Source organism: Primulina tabacum, chromosome 14 (assembly GCF_025594145.1).
Source record: "Primulina tabacum isolate GXHZ01 chromosome 14, ASM2559414v2, whole genome shotgun sequence".
Taxonomy (NCBI): Eukaryota; Viridiplantae; Streptophyta; class Magnoliopsida; order Lamiales; family Gesneriaceae; genus Primulina; species Primulina tabacum.
The window spans coordinates 9,824,298-9,845,931 of NC_134563.1; the positions used below are offsets into that span (position 1 = coordinate 9,824,298).

Consider the following 21,634-nt stretch of genomic DNA (forward strand, 5'->3'; position numbering starts at 1 on the left):
CCACAGTCATGAGCCAAACTCCATTTTTCTTTCGCAATTCCAGCCAAATATCGGTGCGCCAAAATGTTTTTTTGTTTGATTGCCTCCATTATTGCTTCAAACATACATATTTGATTTTGTGTGCCAGCCGCCCAGCATAAATCTTTCAAATGCACGTCTTTGAATTTAGCATTAAAGTTTGAACAAACATGTCTCAAACAAAAACGATGCACACCGTAAGGAGGTTGAAAATATGGTAGATCTTCAGTTGCACGCACGATGCCCTGATGCCTATCATAAATAAGACACACACCATTTCCACCACGAACAACATGTCTACCTAGGTTCTCCAAGAACCATTTCCAAGAATATGTTGTTTCTTCATCCACAATAGCAAATGCTAGCGGTAGAACCTGATTGTTCCCATCCAGAGTGACACCGATCAACATTTTTTGCTTGTATTTGGTATACAAGTGTGTACCATCGACACTAATTATTTTCCGACAATACCGAAACCCATCAACACACGACTTGAATGCCCAAAAACATAGTTCAGTGTCTTACTCATTTTAGTTTTGGCTCTGAGATGCTTCCACTCCACAACTGTGCCCGGATTATATTTGGACAAAGAACACATATATTTTGGAAGTAATTGAACGGAGCTCTCCTATGTACCATAAAAAATTTCCATAGCACGTTTCAAACATTGTCATGCATTCGTGTACGAGATTTGATATCCATATTTATCTTTCACATTTTCGATGATATACTTAATCTCGTACGAAGGATCACAACGAACAACTCCCAATAGCGTATGTGCCACCATATCACTGTTCAAATTCTTATGGTCTATATCAACAGAGGTAGATATACATGTGTGAGGCCCGCCATATTTTGTTATTTTTCAATAACCACTCTTGGCCTTGAAAGAAGCGCGAAGTCCCCATTGACAACGACTGTAGAAGAATTATTTTTGCACCGTAACTTCCACAAAATACGTGTGCTATCCACGACACGGTACTCATGCCTGACCACTCTGACTGAATAATCCTTCACAGATGCAATAAGATCATTCTTATCTTTAAATAACATATTAACGCATAATTCACCTCTATCCGGATTGTAATAGCTTATTTTCACTCCAGAAGGTACATCGACAGAATCAGGAGGCTCTTTCCCAAAAAACTTATTGAAAAATGATGGCATTTCAGAAGTGTTTGAAAGAAATGGTACGGTCTGCCTCTGTAATGTGGCACGAGATTGTTGTCAAGATGATGTCCCCTCATCGGGATTGGTAAAAGTATTCACTTCATCATCATCATTCACTTCTTCTTCTTCAGACTCGCTATATGACATATCATGTTCAGAATCAGTCCTCCAAATATCATCATTAGTGGCCAGATCCGGACAACGAGCACTGATATCTAATATTGGATTCAGCCAATATGGAGCATGATTTTGTTCCGACGAGATATTGATATATTGATCCCAAGACCCACTTACATCATCGAAATTTATAGTACCGAGTCCTTCAGTAACCTGTGGAACGTAAGATTCTTGATCCTGGAAACCACCATATGTAGAAGTATTGGGTTGGTTATTGAAACCTGAATCGGATGCATGTGGAACGTAGGATTCAGGATCATCAAATCCAACATGATGCTCAATTGAATTTGCTTCCACGTATAAATGCAACACATACATATTATCACATTGCATTATAAACTGTAAACATCATCATCAACGAGATTGACTTGAATTTCATGCCAAGATGATCTCTCCATGAATGAATATTTTGTTGACAACTTCATAGAAAAATTTGTTGGATCGATTCCTAACATTTTATGCACAACTTCAACCAACTCCAACAAATTAATAGATTGTAATACTCGTATCGGTCTAACAAATGGAATGCTATATTCAACATATCCATTATCGATAACTACATGACCACCAAAATATAAGAGTACATCGATGTTAGACATTTTGCCAATTAAATTTGAGAGAAAAATTTAGATGAAATTGATATCTTATTCGTCGAAGTTATCATTAGTTATATATACAAGAATGTTGAAGAATACTTCAATTCACGTGAAATTTCAGAATGCAGAGTTCACGTGAAATTTCAGCATCACAGAGTTCACGTGAAAGTTGAATAAATGGACGGCCAATATTAATCAGAAAAAGGAAAAAAAAATAATAATAAAATATACAGAGTCCGTGCTTTGTAAGCACGGACCCTGGTTCCACGTTGGAGCGTCCGTGCTTGGTAAGCACGGATCCTGGCTCCAGTCATGGTTCGTGCTTCGTAAGCACGAATTGAAGTATTTTTGATTTTTTTTAAAAAAAATTTATTTTTGAATTAATTTTTTAAAATTAAATTATTTATAAAAAAACCCATGCTTATTATCAACCTGAAATGTGGCATTTGCAAGATTACTTGCTCAAATAATAAAATTGCGGAATCAATTTTTCCGATCATACAATTAAGAAAATTAGACTTGATAATGCTGCTGAATTTACTTCCCAGACTTTCAATGATTATTGTATGTCAATGGGAATCACTGTTGCGCATCCAGTGGCCCATGTACATACACAAAATAGATTAGATGAATCATTGATTAAGCGTCTATAACTGATTGCTAGACCAATGATTATGAAAACAAAACTCCAAGTTTCTATATGGGGTCATGAAATTTTACATGCTGCTGCATTAATTCGTATCAGACCGAGTGCATATCATAAATACTCCCCATTGCAGCTTGCATTTGGTAAAGAACCAGATATTTCTCATCTGAGAATTTTTGGATGTATGGTATATGTGCTTTTTGCACTGCCTCAACGAACAAAAATGGGACCTTAAAGAAAAATCGGAATTTATGTTGGTTATGATAGCTCATCAATCATTCGATATCTTGAGTCTCAGACATGCGATGTGTTTACAGCACGTTTTTCTGGTCGTCATTTTAATGAGGGAATCTTCCCAATGTTGGGGGAAGAAAAGAAAAATATCGAAAAAGAAATTACATGGTATACATAATCATTGTTACATCTGGATTCAAGAACTAAACAATGTGAAAAAGATGTACAACAAATTGTGCACTTGCAAAGAATAGCAAATCAGATACCAGATGCATTTGCAGACACAAAAGGGGTAACTAAATCAAATATACATGCTGTAAATGCCCCTACTCGAATTGAAATTCCAAAGAAACAAATTGAAAACACTCATGATGTCATCAAACGCTTCAAGCGTGGAAGGCCAAGCGGTTCCAAGGATAAAAATCCTCGAAAAAGAAAAAGCATAGAGAAACACGATGATCACAAAATAGAGAATGATATTCCAGCATAAATACATGATGATAAAAATGTTCCGTCATAACCACAAACTGACGAGAATCATGAAATCTCTATCAATGTGGAACCGAAAAGATATAAAAGAAATTGATGAGATATTTTCTTACAATGTGGCATTTAACATCATAAATAACAATGAAGATCATGAACCAAAATCATTTGGTGAATGTAAAAATCGACAGGACTGGATAAAATGAAAAGATGTCATCCAGATTGAATTGGATTCGCTAAATAAACGTAACGTTTTTGGGCCTATAATCCTTACACCTGAAGGTGTAAAACATGTTGGGTACAAATGGGTCTTTATTCGAAAGCGAAACGAGAAAAATGAAATAGTAAGATATAAAGCTTGACTTGTTGCACAAGGTTTTTCTCAAAGGCCTGTAATTGATTATGAAAAAAGATATTATCCTGTTATGGATGCAATTACGTTTCGATATTTGATTAGTTTGGCGGTATCTGAAAATTTAAAAATGTGTCTTATGGATGTTGTCACAACTTACTTATATGGATCACTTGATAGTAATATATATATGAAAATCCCTGAAGGATTTAAGATGCCTGAAGCACAAACTTCAAAACCCAGAAAATATTATTCTAGTGAAATTGCAAACATCATTATATGGTTAACTCAATCCAGTCGAATGTGGTATAATCGACTAAGTGAACACTAATAAAAAAAGGGATATATAAACAATTCAATATATCCTTGTGTTTTCATTAAGAAACAACATCCGGATGCGTAATTATTGCTGTATATGTTGATGATTTAAACATCATTGGAACGAATAAAGAAATTCAAGAAGTTGTGTCGTACTTGAAGGAAGAATTTGAAATGAAGGACCTTGGAAAAACAAAGTATTGTATGGGTTTGCAAATTGAACATAGAGAATGTGAAATATTTGTTCACCAGTCAAATTATACAGAAAAGGTCCTTAAATATTTTAATATAGATAAATCAAATCCTCTAAGTACTCCAATGGTTGTTAGATCATTAAACATAGAAAATGATCAATTCCGTCCATGTGAAGATAATGAAGTTATTCTTGGTCCAGAAGTACCATATCTAAGTGCTATTGATGCCCTTATGTATATTTCAAATTGCACAAGACCTGATATATCTTTTCCTGTAAATTTATTGGCAAGTTTTAGCTCATATCCAACAAAAATACATTGGAACGGAATTAAATATATATTCCGTTATCTACGAGGATTGACATACTTGAGACTTTTGTATTCAAAAGACTACCAATCAAAGCACAATTGGTTATGTTGATGCTGGGTATTTATCTGATCCACACAAGACACGTTCCCAAACAGAATATGTATTTACTCGTGGAGGCACTGCAATTTCTTGGTGTTCATAGAAATAAACACTCGTAACAACTTCATCAAATTATGTCGAGATTATTGCACTACATGAAGCAAGCCGTGAATGTGTGTGGCTAAAATCAATGACCGAACGTATCCAAATCTCATGCGGATTATCATTCGACAAGAAGCCCGTGACACTATATGAAGATAATACTGCATGTGTTACTCAAATGAAAAAATGATACATAAAAAGCGACAGAACTAAACATATTCCCCTAAGTTTTTCGCATTCACATAAGAGCTTGAGAAAAATAAAGATATTGATATTCGTTACATTCAATCAAGTAAAAACTCATCAGATCTCTTCACAAAGACACTTCCTACAATAATATTCAGAAATCATATATATAACATTTGGATACGAAATCTACGAAATTTGCGAAGAATCGTTCATGTTAACATGAGGGGGAGTTTACGTGAGTGCACTCTTTTTCCCTTACTATGATTTTTATCCCAATGGGTTTTTCCTAGTAAGGTTTTTAACGAGGCAGTATAAAACATGTAATGAAGATAATCATTGTATCATGATCATCGTCACAAGGGGGAGTGTTGAAAATTATGAGTTGTAATATTTGAATGTTGAAAATAAGAAAGTTGAATGTTGAAAATAAGAGTTGTAAATATTTAGAATTAATGTGTGATGATGTATGTAATGATGTATTTATTTTTGAATTATTTCCAAAGAAATTCTATAAATAGGTCTCTCAATGTGTGAAGAAAAATACAATTGAGTAGAGAGAAAATTTTATAAAGTGTGTAGTTTGATAAATTTTGAGTGTTTGAGATTTTTATTTTTTACCGTAAATTTTACTTTTAACAAAATAAACATTAGTTGCAACAATTTAAAATATTTAGTCCTAGCATGGTAGGACGACAATTACATAAAAGCCCCACGAAATCAGTAGATAGAAAAGTTGTGTACAAAGACTAGGGGTGGGAAAAAATACCGAAATACCGAAAAATCGTACCGAAAAAATACCGAACTTACCGAAAAAATCGGGATACCGAAAATTTCGACCGTACCGAAATTTTCGGTATCGGTATCGGTACGAAATATTTTTTTTTTCGGTATTTCGGTATATACCGAAATACCGAAAATAATTTTTTATTATTATTATTTTTTAATAATTTTATTATACCGAATTTCCGGTATCGGTATCGGTATAGAAAAATTCCATACCGATATTTTCGGTATGGTATACGATACCGTAGTTCGGTACGATATACCTGTACCCACCCCTAATAAAGACAGTTAAGGTAGCAAATCAGTTGGAAGATAAGATTTAGAGAGTGTTCCAGAGATCTTTTAGAAAATATTTTGTGGATTCTAGATAAGTTTAAGTGTTTTGAGATGTTTATGAAAACCAATTTCTTTTTGCTTCAACTTATATAACTTTTAACCATAATTTAGAATTAAGATTGAGATGTTTTTTTTTTTTACTTCTGATTTTTTGTTAATAGTTTAAAATTATAATTTGACATTTGAATCCTTAAAAAAGTTATCATATTCCACGATTATTTTCAATTTTATAAATATTTTTGGAGATTTTATTAAATGTTAAATTTTATTTATATATGATTTTTAAGAGTTTCGAATAAAATTCGTAAAATTTAAAATCATATTTTATAACAAGTATTTTATATTATAAAAATTATTTTTTTGTACTTTAAATTTCCAGATTTGGTTTTTTTGTTTTAATATATATTTTGTGCATTTATACAAAATTTTCATTTGTTTTTTCTTTTAATTAAAACTTATATAAATTTTCTAGAATTTTATAAAAAGATAAATTAATTTTGATATAAAATATTGAAAATTTAATAAAATATTCAAAATTTCACAATAATTTATAAATCATTGTTGATGGATGGAGTCATAACCAAAATTTAAATAATTAATAAAGGCAAACGTTTGGTAGGTTAAGAATATTGTTGTAATTTTTTTAAAAATTAAGTTTAGAATAAATTTTTCTTCAAACACTCAAACTTTAACTCATATTGGCTTTATGATTTAATTTTCAAACACTCCATACTTTTAATTCTCACTTACCCCTGCAATTGACGTTTCAAGGGTTACAAGTTTACTGTTATTAGGAGTTTTTAGACTGATAAACTATATTAGACAATTTGAAAAAATAAATAAACATATATTTATTTATTTTTTTTAATTTTTATCTGAGATGTTCGATCCAATCTCTTGCTATATATATATATATATATATATATATATAAGTTGATTACAAGATCTCATGTAAAATCATTAAATTCTTCAGATTAGAATTTTGACATTAAATCAAAGAGTACTGCTACTTAATGACATAATCCATTTAACACAAATTTCTCAAAGTTGAGAAAAATTATGAATCGAAATACCTAATTGCGATTTGCGGCAAAACTCTATTATTAACTCAAAAGAGGAAAACAAAGAGAGAAAAAGAAATTAGAGAGTGCTTGATCATCCATTACGATAGATTTTTTTTTTTTTTTTTTTTGGTCTTTTCCCTTGTTTTTTATACTCGAGGTGCACCCACATGAATGCTATGCTGGTGGTTGAAGTGATATATTTTATTTTGGAATTGATCAATACATCAGATATTATATATTTTGTATATATTTTAATTATAATAAGATCAAATTATCATTATTCTTTTGATAGTGCATTAATTGTAAATTGTGAGTAAGTTAGGTATTAATTATTTATTTTCACATGCAGAACGGCTGGCTTCCCGTCACAAACAACACATACGGGTAGATTATAAATTAATTTCTTGAGAGATTTCAGCTTAAAATTAGAAAATATAGCTAATAATTATATTTTGGCAGAGTATTTCATTAAAAATATATCAGACTTAAAATATAATTTTTAATCACATTAATTAATCCATTTATCATCATTTTGGGAAAATTATAGACTGAAACTTCTTCAATTTATGCAAAAAAAAAAGTACAGATTCTCTTTTGGTAAACTTAAAAAGAAGAAGAAAGAATGAAACGAATGCATGTCACGGGCTTAAAAACCCTAATATCACGAGAAGACAGAGGGAATTGTGTGATAGTTTGTTCGGTTGCATAAGCGTTAGTTCAGTACATTGGCTTGAAATGAACGCCTCTTACATGGAAGGAATATTTGTTAGATATGTTTTATGAGAATGACATGTAATAAACAATTATTGCTTTTAAAACATTATGTCATCGGCTTTTTTAATGATAGAAAATTTATCTAAATCAAAGGACTGTAAAATTTTCATATTCAAAAAGATTATAATCGCAACCAGAAACATTTATCTAACCTATATACTAGGCTGTATTTGATTTGATCCACTCTAGTTTCAGTCAATATTGTGCGCGTCCGCGCACGCACACACACGCACAATCATGAATTGAAGTTGCTATATATTTTTGTGAGACTCTCACTTTTAATACACACACACATTTATATATATAGACACACACATAATCGTGAATTGAAGTGGCTAGCTATATATATATTTGAGAGACTCTCCCATTCAACGTATAGTATATAGCAACTTCAATTCACGATTATATATATATATATATATATATATATATATATATATATATGTGCGCGCACGCGCACAACAATATTGACTTAAACTAGAGTGGATCAAATCAAATAGCCAAATATAGTTTAGATAAATGTTTCTGCTTGCGAATATAATTTGACAGACTCTCCCATTTAATACACACACATAAACATATATATACACACACATAATCGTGAATTGAAATGACAATATATATTTGAGAGACTCTCCCATTCAATCGTATAGTATATAGTATTTATAGTTTAATTGAGCTTTTTCTTAAAGAAGGGGCAATCCCAAATTGATTCCATATCAAATAATGGTTTAAGCAATCAACTCGAATTCATGGCCTAATAATATCATGACTGGTTTGAGGGGAAGATTCCATGGATCCTACGAGACAAATGTTGATGTTTTTTTTTTTTTAAATATATATAACAAAAATGGTCCCTATTAGCCCTCACTGGCTTGTCTGCATGTGCATGACAAATAAATTTTAGAGGAAAAATGAGTAAATTGTGATTTTGAACAGATTTTATGCCCTGCTTAATTAGGTGGTTGGGAGCTGGGATATTTTCACAAGCGATGACGTGAAAGGTGCTGCTACACCTCCAATTAAATTCAGCCGCCCACCTCGAATTTGGACTTAAACCGACCATTTCCCACTAGCATTTGCTTTTGCGGTCACCGCTCAATATTTTATTTATATATTATTAGAGTAGAATTTGACTCATGTTGTATTAACTATTTGTCAAATAATCTAAAATATGACTTATGAATTTCTTTGTAAGATTTACGCATGTGCGAAAATCTCATCATGCCACATAAAATAGATGGAATGGATTGACAATTTCCTAACCTTACCATGCATCACTTAATGACAAATTCTGATGAGTTACGGGCCATGCCATCGATAGCGATAGCCCGTTCTTACAACGCTGATCGCAGGTAGATGTGCAGCAATATTGTGTTAATATTCTCTCAAGGTGAGTAAAATTGTTCCGAGTATTTGAAAATTAAGTGACTCGAGGAGAAACTTGAATATGAATAATGAGATTTGTGTATACAAAGAGTAGGAATTCGTTTATAAATGAATAAAGCAAATATTATGGGCAAAGTGCTGTATGCTCTTTGGTCACGTACATGCATCCAAAGATTCTTACCTATACGCACACTTTAATTCTCTATTTAAGAATATATTTTACTAGTTAGTATGTTCGAAATTCTGCTAATGATTAATTGGCGAGATATAAGTTTTATTTGGACAAATATTTATAAAATATTTTTATAGAAAAAATTTTAAAAATTGTTTTTTTAAGAATAAATATGTGTTTTGGACAACTAATTTATAAATATATTGTTATTATTAAATATGTTTGAACAACTTTCTCTATTATTCTAAAAACATCAAAAACCATCCCTCAACTATTATTTAAAAATTGTAATTTTTAGAACAATTTTTTAAAAAGCATTTTCATAAATTGTTTACAAAAATCTAGTCAAAACACATGTTTTAAAAATTATACTGGATTTAATGATCAACGTCATCATAGAGTGAACTTTATTGTTTCATATTAATGCAAATGAATTTGATTTTTAAATTGAAATCTCAACAACCAAATTAATATGAACTATTTGCAAGTGAATTCTTTTGAATTGACTTTGTGGTAAGGATGAAGTCCAAAATCTATCTGATTTTGAGTTCAAATCTTGTTCATGTAGATATTTTTGTTAGATTATATTAGATAGGAAAATATGGCGTCCCGCACGCAGTAAACAAATTGAGCAGATTCGTGAGATTTTCAAGCTGACTCGATAAATATTAGATTTTTATTTGAAGTTGTTGAATTCGATGAACTCGAACATACTGGAACTTTTTTCCGAGCCAAACTCGAGTAAAAAATATCTTGTCCGATAGTTCGACAATCTTAATATTTTATTTATATAAAATAATTATATATTACATATATTCATTTTGAGATTTTCGGATTTTTCGAACTTTCGAACCTACGTTATTGAATATTAATGTTCGAACAATAGCTCGAATAGTCCTTTAATATATTCGAAAATTTCGAGCTGAAATTCAGCAAAAAAAATAATAATAGAAATTTCGAGTTTTGAATCGAACTCAAACACAAAATGGTTAAATCAAAGGGAAATTGGTGAAAAATTTCCAATCAAAATATTTCTTTGGGTTCACTCCCTACCCACAAAATTGTGGTACTATGTCATACAAAATGTGGTACACTTCATGTGGAAATGTGGTACTAAAAAAGTATCCAGGGACTGAAGGCCAATTTCCCGTTAAATCAAATCTTAAAGTTTAATAATATTCTACTCGTTTCAATTCATTTATATTCCAACTTACGGTATAATTTTTTTTAATGAACATGACACCACACACTCCACCTCACAAAAAGTCAACCCTCCCTTTGACAAATCTCCTTCGAACCTTAAATCCATCATCCATGGAGACTGAAGTAGAAATCCATTTTTAATCCCATAAATATATATATAATTTACAGAATTCCCGATCCTTATCTGTCTTAATCATTCTGTTTCCTACGTTTTCCACTGTAACTCACAAAACAAGCACTCTCTCTCTTTGTTCGTTCATGTAATGTCCAGACAAGAAACGTTAAAACGAAGCGCGCCGCGAAGAGGACCTACAATGTCCCTTCTCCTTCTCCTTCTCCTCCTCTCTCTCTTTCCTTTTCTTTCTCTATCCTCTCCCTTCAGTGAGTGTACACCAACCTATACATAAGTTATCTGTATCTAGCTGTACCTTCCCTTTTTTCTTAGCTTCAATTAATTGACTTGGAAACGGATCAGCTAACTCTCACTGCTTTGCCCCTTTTTCGCAGACTACAGTCTACACATTGACTGCGGTGGCCTCGTGAATTCCACAGATGCTTTCCACACGACGTGGGTTTCCGACCGCTTCTACTCCGGCGGGGCCGCCTCGGTCGTGTCGGAGCCGCTACACTTCCTCCACCAGCAAGAGAAGACTCTCCGCTACTTTCCCATATCTTCTGGTAAGAAGAACTGCTACACCATTCCCATGTCCGCCGGCTCCGGCCGATACTTTCTCCGTATGTTCACTGTGTACGATAACTTCGACGGGAAGTCTCACTCGCCGTCTTTTGACGTCTCTGTTGAGGGCACTCTAGTCTTCTCGTGGCGTTCTCCATGGCCGGAATCGGTTTCTTGATCGGGAGCTTATTCAGATCTGTTTTTTTCTCTCGATGATCCGAATGTTGATATTTGCTTTTATAGTATTGCTACTGATTCTCCTGTTGTTGGGTCTTTGGAATTGACCCAAATTGACAGCAACGCGTACCCTTTCGATTACGCAAGAAATTCAAGCAATTATATTCTGGTTAACTACGGCAGGTTTTCGTCTGGGTCGGATCAATGGGGACCCGGATTCAGCAATGACACAGATTCCTTCGGCCGGTCATGGCAGTCTGATACAGAATTCCGGCAACCATCCGTATCCATTACTAATGGAGCAACAATCAAAGCAATTTCCGCGGTTCAAAACGTAATTAACGTCGAAAAAAGCCCAAATTATTTCCCGGAAAAGCTTTACCAGACCGCGACAACTGTTTTAGGAAACGGCGGTGGCGTGTTAGAGTATGAATTGCCTGTTGATGCGAAGCTCGACTACTTATTATGGTTCCATTTTGCTGAGATAGATTTGAGTGTGAATAAAGCTGGTCAGAGGGTGTTTGATGTGGTAGTGAATGGAGAAAATACAAGTAGAGTGGATGTGTATGAGAAAGTGGGGGGTTTCGCTGCATACGATTGGAGTTATGTAGTCAAGAATTTGAGTAGTACTACTTTGAGTGTGAGGTTGGAGTCGGTTATCGGGGCACCGATCATTTGCGGGCTCGAGAATTATGCGATTGTGCCTCTTGATCTCAAAACAGTTGCTGATCAGGGTATGTGTATCGTATACTCCTTTGATGCTTTTCGGGATTCTGATTATATTTCTATGCATTGTGTTTGGCTGGGAAAAAGGAAAAGATCAAAATTTTGTTTCTGCTATTCAGTTAGATGTTGGATTGTTGAAGATAATGGGATTTTGTAAAATTTAGAAGAAGTTAATTCTAGAATTGTTAAGTCGAAAGTAGGTAATCTCGTATTCTTATCATATAGGAATTCATTTTTAGTGCTGAACCGGCTATCTTTGGTAATTAAGACATGTTGTGAGTGATTTGTAACTCTATTTAGCATTTAGAACACAACTATGTGAACAAATCTTTGTAATAGTTTGTGCCAAAACATTTGCAGTTATTGCGATGAGAGCACTGAAGGAATCGCTTCGTATCCCAGACAGAATGGGGTGGAATGGAGACCCTTGTGCCCCTACCACTTGGGATGCTTGGGAGGGTGTTACCTGTCATCCCACTAAAGATGAATCTGGCCTTGTTGTCTCCCAAATGTAAGTGCTCCTCCACTTTTTGAAGTCTTTATTGTATTAGAATTTACAACAACAAAGAAAGAATATGTGTAGAAAGCTGTGCTGTAGTTTGTAAGCTAGTACTTTTCTTTTGCATAATCTTGATTAACTTAGTTCAAGACTCTGAGTTGGAACTGGTAGCTGGAATTTTATTTCTGAAAATAGATTTTGATTTGTGTATGCGACCAAGTATTATAACAGGAAACAGCTTTCCAAGGGCCATTTCATTCGTAATACGATCATTGAACTAAGGCATCTGGTTAAAGCTTTGCATGTCATTTTAACAAGTTCATGATTGCCAATTAAGTCATTTTGTGGGTCTTTTAAATTTCCGTATCATGAAAGAGACATTGCAAGTTCATTGCACGTTAGTCACCATACTCCTGGGGAGTAGATATTTCAAATGTTTTATTTTATCTCTTTCACAGAGATCTTGGAAGCCAAGGCTTGAAGGGGTATATTAGCGAACAAATCAGTCTTTTGACAAACTTGGTAAGCCTGTAAGTATCAATCATTAAATTCTTTGATCATTGTTTCATTGTGCATTGCTGCTCGGATAGAAAGTAGTAACTAATCGAGATTCTTTAAATGAGTTATTCTGCTAATTATCTGCATATGAAAGCTGTTTTCTGCATGTGTTGACAGTAGTGGACTTTTGTTGGGCTATGAGAAATTTTTGATATTCTATCTCCGACTTTTGAATTTTGATAAGTTTGAATCATGAGACCATAGCAGATGTCTCAACATTGACATTGGGACAGTAAAAAGATGGAGCTATTGTCTAATTCTTCCATGAAACTCTCTGAACCTTCACTTTAACCTATTGAGTATTCACTTTACCAATTTGTGTTGTTTAATGATTGCTGCTCTTTCTGATCAATAATTTTTTTAAATAATACTCGACTGAATCCATACTGCAGCACTTTGGTTTTCTGTTCATATTTGGTCATTTACCATAATTCGTTGCGGTTCTGCATAATCAATATCTGGAAAAATATTTTTATGTGCAGGAATTTGAGTTCCAATTCTTTGGGAGGTAGTATACCCTCGGGATTGGGTCAAAAGTCTCTTGTGAAGCTGTAAGAATTTAATTTTCATTTAAATGCATCAGCTTATCAATGCTGTTTGAAATCATTTATCTTACTAAGATATTTTTGTCCCCAAATTAAATTTATTTGTTGAAACAAATATGGAGGACAAGGTCTGATTTCATAATTTATATTTATTAACGACTTTAGTTGCAGGGATTTATCCAATAACAAGTTGACTGGCTACATATCTGATATTCTAACTTCAGCCAGCTTGCAGCTTGTGTAAGTTGGGAGCTTCTCCTGATCAAAGGACTGGCATAAATGCACAAGACACACGAGAACACAAATTTAGTTCCTCGTCTGTCTTAATATGCATTCTGTTTGTGCTCAGGTTCTTGAATGATAACTTGTTGGAGGGACAGGTGCCGGAAGCACTTTACTCGATTGGGCTCCATGGTGGAACTATAGAGTATGTTCCCATATTTCTTATTCCTATTAAACTTGCACGTTCACTATTATTCTCAAGTTTATTTAGTAAACCATATGATCTTATTTTACAGCCTTTATGGTAATAAAGAATTATGCGGTGTACCCTCTCTACCTAGTTGTTCGCTAATTTGGGGGAAAAATGGCTTGTCTACTGGTGCAAAAGTTGGTATAACTCTGTCATGTGTCGTGATTTTTTCGCCATTGGTTCTTGGTATATACTGCTGCATCAATAAGCGGAGAAATGAGTATGACTTTGGGTTTCCTCATGAACTATTGTGTAAGTTCCCGAATAAACTAATTTTTTGGTTTTATTTTACCAAAATTCCTATTCTTTTAGCTACAAACTTCGCTGATTCTTGAAATTCTTTTCATAGCTCTTGCTGCAAAAAGAAACAGATATCAGCGACAAAAATCCTTGATGACTCTTGAAATGGAAAGCCAACATGCCAAAGGATTCATACCAACCTATGATGAAAACTGACTCATATACGTCTCTCTATGGCACAGAACAAAGTTTTGACGCTTGAAGCTGATGTACATAGCTGAGTGTTGATGATCTTGATCGCACGGATACATATTTCAAGTTCGAAAAGATTGAGAGAGGTCACCTGTTTGAAAAGATGCAGTTCAAGACACATCAGCTTGTGCTAGAAATTATTGATTACAGGTAGTAGTGTTTCTTGGCTGATAGGGAAGTTAGTTCACATTGCATCGCAACAAGTTTTTCGCTATTGAGTGAGTGTAAGAAATTTTAAATACAATGTGAATGTCCTCAAACAATACAATAATATATAATTTTAGCATATGGTTTTATCTTTAACTGTCGTTATTTTTATGTATACCATGTACTTAATGGTGAGTTGCTTTATTTCTCGACAACCTAGTCTTTCTCGTTCTACGTAATTTGTAACTGAAATTGATATTATGTGTCAATCAAGTCAATTTTGCTTTGATAGAAATCATTTCAACAAAATAAATTAGGGTGAGTAAGTCTTAAAAAAATTTACTCTAGAGTTGTTAGGCAAATCCATTTGATTATTAAAAATAAGAGTCCATTCATGAAAACGGGCCGTGAAAAGCTTGAACCCAATTCCTGCGGATATGGATATAGGCGCAACTAAAAAAGGGGAGATATGGATTTGTGTATTGATAAGTATACATGATAAACGGGCTGACGGAGTGGGCCACCCGTCGCAACCCGCCATTAGGTTGGGCGGGCCAGCCCGTCATTTTGGCGGGCCTCTAAATGGCCAACCCAAGCCCAACCCACTTTGGACCGCGGGTTAGGCGGGCCAGCCCGCTTAATCTTTTTTAAGAAAAAAATACTAAATAGTATTACAGTAAACATAGAAGAAAAATATATTTCAGTCAAATAGTTTCATAAAATACTTAAAACATTGAAATAAGACATTGAAAGCATACAACAATCAACATAATCCATAAAAAGTAAAGTGCTTATTCTAATTCACACAAGATTTCATCGTACACGTGTACTAAAAATTAACTAATGTAATCTCACCAACCGTAAATATAATGAAACCTTTAAACGTGAATTTCAAATCTTTTTTAGTATACACTTTCTCCAGTTTCTTAAGGATTTGTTCTCACAACAAAACAAAAATTAACGATATTAAGGGTTTGTCCGCACAAGGCACCTACCTCTTACCATCATCTTTTTCTTAAAAAGTGAGAAACATTGAAAGATAACAGAAAGTCGAGGAAACAGACGGTTGTAAATTTCAGAAAATATTATGTGTTCAAGAATACATAATTACTTTTTTTACTATATTATTTCGATAATTCTGGATTAGTTCGAGTTAAACATTAGAGAAAAGGGAGGAGATTGGAGAGCATAACATCTTAAAAAAAAAAAAATAGAAGCATAGAGATTTTACCAGAGTGATGGAGGCCAGGTGCAGGAGAAAAAATAAGGAAGAAATAAGAATTTTTATATAAAACTTAAAAATATAAAATTTTACTCTAATTTGGCGGGCCAGCCCGCCCCGTTTAGTCCCACCCCATCTTGGCCAGCAACCCAAACGGGCTCTCAGCCCATTTGGCCCGCCTCCAAACGGGCTGCTATTTTATCAACCCAACCCGCTCAATTTTTATAGCGGGGCGGGCCGGTCCGACGAGTCTAACCCAATTTGACAAGCCTATTGATAAGACCATTCTTACAACACACGATAATAAAATATGGATTTTCATATTTGTCGAACAAAATATCAATCCGGTTTTGAGTTCGGATTGGAATTCTGATTCAAGTGAACAAAGAATAAGCCTATTTATTTCTGATTCTAAGACTAGTGAACCTTCAAATACCTATTGAAGGGAAATATAAATTTCTAATTTAATTTATTTTTCTAATATTATTTTTTCCTTATTGATTTGATTGTGCATAATATTTAATGAGATTTTGCCTTTCTAAATAATGAGATAATTATGCAAATATTATCATGATATGGTATCAATGTTTAAAAGAAGTTTTGGTCCAAATTAAACACTTATTTTTCCTTGTTAAATAGGTTTCCTTGTGGAAATAATGAGATAGAGAGAAACAAGGACACAAAAACGGCTTCTTCCTCAATCAATCATTGACGCACTTTGGCACGTCATGTTTTTCAGAGAAAAACAATTTCTCAAAGACACTGTGTTTCGAAGAAGTGCAGATACCGCATGTTGCCTTGAATGTTGGAGACATCTACATACAACATCCATGACGAAGTTGACTGAATATTATTTTCGTTGCTCTAGTTTTGGCATCACGTTTTTGTTGATTTCTTGAATAAGTTTTATTCTGAGTCTTTGAATTTAGAAAGCATTTATTTTCTCAACGTGTTGAGAATTTGATTTTAGTCATAATCACTATTGGAATTGTTTTCGTGTAAACTCATTAGTTTATAGTGATTAATTTTTGCCATGAGGTACTGCACAAGTATTTATATTTGTGCAAATTTAATCGCGTTCATCTAGTTGCTTAAAGTAAATTTGTAATACAAACTTTAATATTCCACTGGATGTTGTCTTAAATATTGCAACATTTAGCACAACATTTAGTTATGATAAAACACAATTTATAATCTCACACTACTGTTATCATACAAACTCATATCTGTCAAGCAATATCTTTACAAGTGGTATCAGAGCCTATTCTTGATATACTAAGTGCTGATTCTGGTTTTTGTTTGACAGAAATATTTATATGGACGCGTCCCTCGCAAACACAGTACTTCGACCACCTATTTTGGATGGATATAACTACATTCTATGGAAGGTGAAGATTAGAATATATATTAAATCCATAGATGAACGAGCCTGGCAGCGTGTTGTCAGCGGTTGGAGTCCACCAAAAAGGATAGACGAAGATGGTGATACCCTGATAATGCTTGAAAATGAGTGGACTGTTGAGGAAGTACAGATCTCGAACCACAACTCGAAAGCCCTAAATGCCATCTTCACCTTAGTCGATCTGAACATGTTCAGCCTGATCACAAACTGTGTATTAGCTAAGGATGCTTGGGAAATTCTGCGAAAACACTGTGAAGGCTCAGAAAGTGTGAGAAGAACGAAACTAAGAATGCTTGATGCAAGAAACTGAATCTATCACCGACTATGACAGACGCCTCAGAGAGATTGCCAATGAAGCTTTCAGCATAGGGAAAGTTCTCAGATCATTGCCCAACGGTTAAACATCAAAATTTGTGCAATTGATGAAGCAAAGGATAAAACTCTAATTGCACTGGAGGATTTGATAAGCTCATTCCGTACTTTCGAGATGAACATGGATATGCAAAAGAAGGACAAAGGTAAAACGATCTCTTTCCAGGTATCAAATGACTCCTATAATGATCTCCTTAAATTGTCAATAAAGTAAATGAGTCGGACCTTTGTAAAGACTCTATTTCATATATCACGAAGAAGTTTGGAGACTATTTGAAAATGATCATAGACAAAAAGAAAACTGGATAGCCATTCCAAGTTCCTTGCATCGCTGCTCCAGAAAAACCTCAGAAGTTTATAGTCCAAGGACAATCTCGGCAAAAGAATGAAAGGAAGAACCAGCTGTATCCGAAAAGGTATGACTCTGTGCAATGCAGAGAATGTCAGGGCTTTGGACATTATGCCAATGAATGTGCAAATAGAACTCGGAAGAATAAAGGGTACAATGTTTCTTTAAGCGATGAGGAATATGATGAGGAGGAATCCCATGAAGAAAATAATCACACCTCCCTGACTGCACTTTTGGTAGAAAAACGTTGGCTGCAAGTGAATCCTTTAAGTGTTGCCACACCTGGGCGCAACACTTGCGCAAAATCAGTTTTTTTAAAATCTACACCTTCTGGAAATTGGAGTGTAGATTATGAGTTGGAAGCTGATGATGAATAAATCACTCTTGAGAGTGTACAAAAGCTTTATAAAGAGTTGTATGCTGATTGGATTAAAAGAAACAAGCTTAACTCAACTCTATGAAGGAGAACACCGAACTAAAAGCTGTGGTTGCCAAAATTGAATTAATCCTGAGCAAAAAGGACTTGGAATTAGTCAAGACCAAAGATGAGATTCAAAAGGCAACTGAGACTCTATCCAAGTTCAATTCGAGCACATCCAAGATTGAATCCATACTTTGATGGGAAGAGATGACAAGAAAGGATCATGTTTCAAAGACAATGTGTTTGAAATTGGTGAATCTTCAAAATAAACTATCATTGTGAAAGGAAAAGCTGATACATCCACACAGTCACAATCCACGTCATCGATCAAAAGTTCTCCACCAAAAAGACAACATGTTGCACCTGTTCCTAAGAAAAGAAAACGCAGATATATATGTCATTACTGTTTCAAGCCTTGACATATCAGGTCCTACTGTTTTAAACTCAGGGATGACCGCATGAATCAAAAGACGAGCAGGATGTTGCCCCGAATGTTACCCAACATTTCCCGCAACACCTCCAACCATCGACCTACAGTAAGACAAATTTGGGTACCAAAAGTAACAACTCACTGTAATGTTGTCTATACTTCATTAAAAACTAAAAATGCAGGTCATTGGTGTTTTGATAGTGGGAGCTCACACCATATGACAGGATCACAAGAACATCTCGTTGACTATGTTGATCAAAAGGGTGGTAGAGTAACCTATGGAGAGGGAGCAAAAGGAATGATTGTTGGAAAGGGAACATTAAATGTTGAAGGACTATCAAAACTCCACAACGTGCTTCATGTTGAAGGATTAAATTCAAATTCGATAAGTATAAGCCAATTGTATGATGATAATTTGCATGTCAAGTTTGATAAACATACTTGTGAAGTTTTTTATGAAACTAACATGTGTATTATGAAAGATACAAGGTCTTCGGATAACTGCTACCAAATAGGTGAAGAACTTTCATGCAAACATGCACAAGTCAGTGAACTCGACCCATGACATCAAAAACTTGGACATGTGAATTTCAAAACCCTGAAAAATTTATGTAAGCACGATGCAGTACGAGGTATGCCTAATCTTTCATCTGGTATACCATATGTTTGTGGCGATGTTCAAAAGGGTAAGCAAACTCGTGTGTCACACCAGATGTTGCCCCACTTTGGGACAACACGATGTCATAAATTGCTACACATGGATCTTATGGGTCCTATGGAAGTGGAAAGCCTTGGAGGTAAGAAGTATTCTTTTGTGTGTGTCGATGATTTCTCACGATTTTCATGGTTAAGTCTCATTAGGAGAAATCGGACACTTTCGATATGTTTAAATAGTTAGTCACAAGAATCACTAACTTCCATAGTTTGAAGGTGAGAAGGATCATGACTGATCATGGTATGGATTTTGAAAACTCTTCATTCTTATATTTTTGTGACATGAAAGAAATTTCACATGAATTTTCACCACCAAAAACCCTACAACAAAATGGCATTGCCGAACGCAAGAACAGGACGTTACAAGAAATGTCCAGGGTGATGTCAGCTTCGAAAAATATTTCAAAGTATTTTTGGGCAGAGGCCCTAAACACAGCTTGCCATATTTCGAATAGGGTGTATTTGAGAAGTGGTTCAACCATGACTTCTTATGAAATAATCATGGGAAAGAAGCCTAATCTTAAATATTTTCATGTTTTTGGTTGTATCTGTTATACTTTGAATGACATGGATCAACTTGCAAAATTTGATTCAAAGAGTGATAAGTGTTTGTTTTTGGGATATTCCACTAATAGTCGAGCTTATCGCATGTTTAATTTAAGAACTAGGACTATTATAGAATCTATTAATGTTGTTTTCGATGACTGTGTAGATCTTAAAAATAAAATTGCTGAAGATGACGTGGAAGACCTTCTGGAAATTCCCATAGCATTGGAAAATATAGGTGCTGCCCCAAATGTTGCAACACCTAGCACAACACGTGACACTGAAGTCGCTGAATCTAAGGAAGAAAAACACAACGATGATGATGCAAAAGATTAGGACATAATATTCCAAGTAAAATTCAGAAAAACCATCCATCATCTCAAATAATTGGAAATATGCGTGGAGATGTTCAAACCGAAAGAAATAAAAAGTGGATTACCGCAAAATGGCTGGACTTATATGCATGAGCTTTATGTACTCGCATGTCAGATTTTCATGTTTTATATCCAATTTCGAACCCAACAATGTTGATGAGGCTTTAAAAGATGAATTTTGTATTATTGCAATGCATGATGAGCTTGAACAATTTGTTCGAAATGATGTGTGGTACTTGGTTCCACCTCCTGACCATGGTAATGTAATTGGTACAAAATAGATTTTCAAAAATAAAACTGATGAGTCGGGAAGCATAATTTGAAACAAAGCAAGATTGGTTGCTCAAGCGTACACACAGGTTGAGGGGGTTGACTTCGATGAGACCTTTGCTCCTATATCCCGTATTGAGTCAGTTCGACTATTGCTAGCTATTGCATGCTATATGAAAATTAAACTTTTCAAATGAATGTTAAAAGTTCCTTCTTAAATGGAATTTTGAGTGAAGAAGTGTAAGTTAGACAACCTAAGGGTTTTGAGAATCTACATCATTTGGATCATGTTTACAAATTGAAGAAGGCACTTTATGGTTTGAAGCAAGCACCACGTGCGTGGTATGGAAGATTAACAGAATATCTACTTGAAATTGGTTTCAAATGATGTGAGGTATACAAAACTCTTTTTATTCAGAAATCTAAAGGTGAAATCCTTATTTGTCAAGTTTATGTTGATGATATAATCTTTGGTTCTTCATCTCAAAAACATGCTGATAATTTTGTTGAGTGTATGTCATCCACCTTTGGAATGAGCATGGTTGGTGAGTTGAATTTATTTCTTGTTTTGCAAATTAAACAAGTGCATGATGGCATCTTTCTATGTCAAAGTAAGTATGCTAAGAATTT

The 21,634-nt window shown here is 34.2% G+C and overlaps 1 pseudogene; it reads left to right on the forward strand.

Annotated features, from left to right (window-relative positions):
- The first annotated feature begins 10,656 nt into the window (after positions 1-10,656).
- LOC142524519 (receptor-like protein 4) lies at positions 10,657-15,055 on the forward strand (annotated as a pseudogene).
- The last annotated feature ends 6,579 nt before the right edge of the window (positions 15,056-21,634 follow it).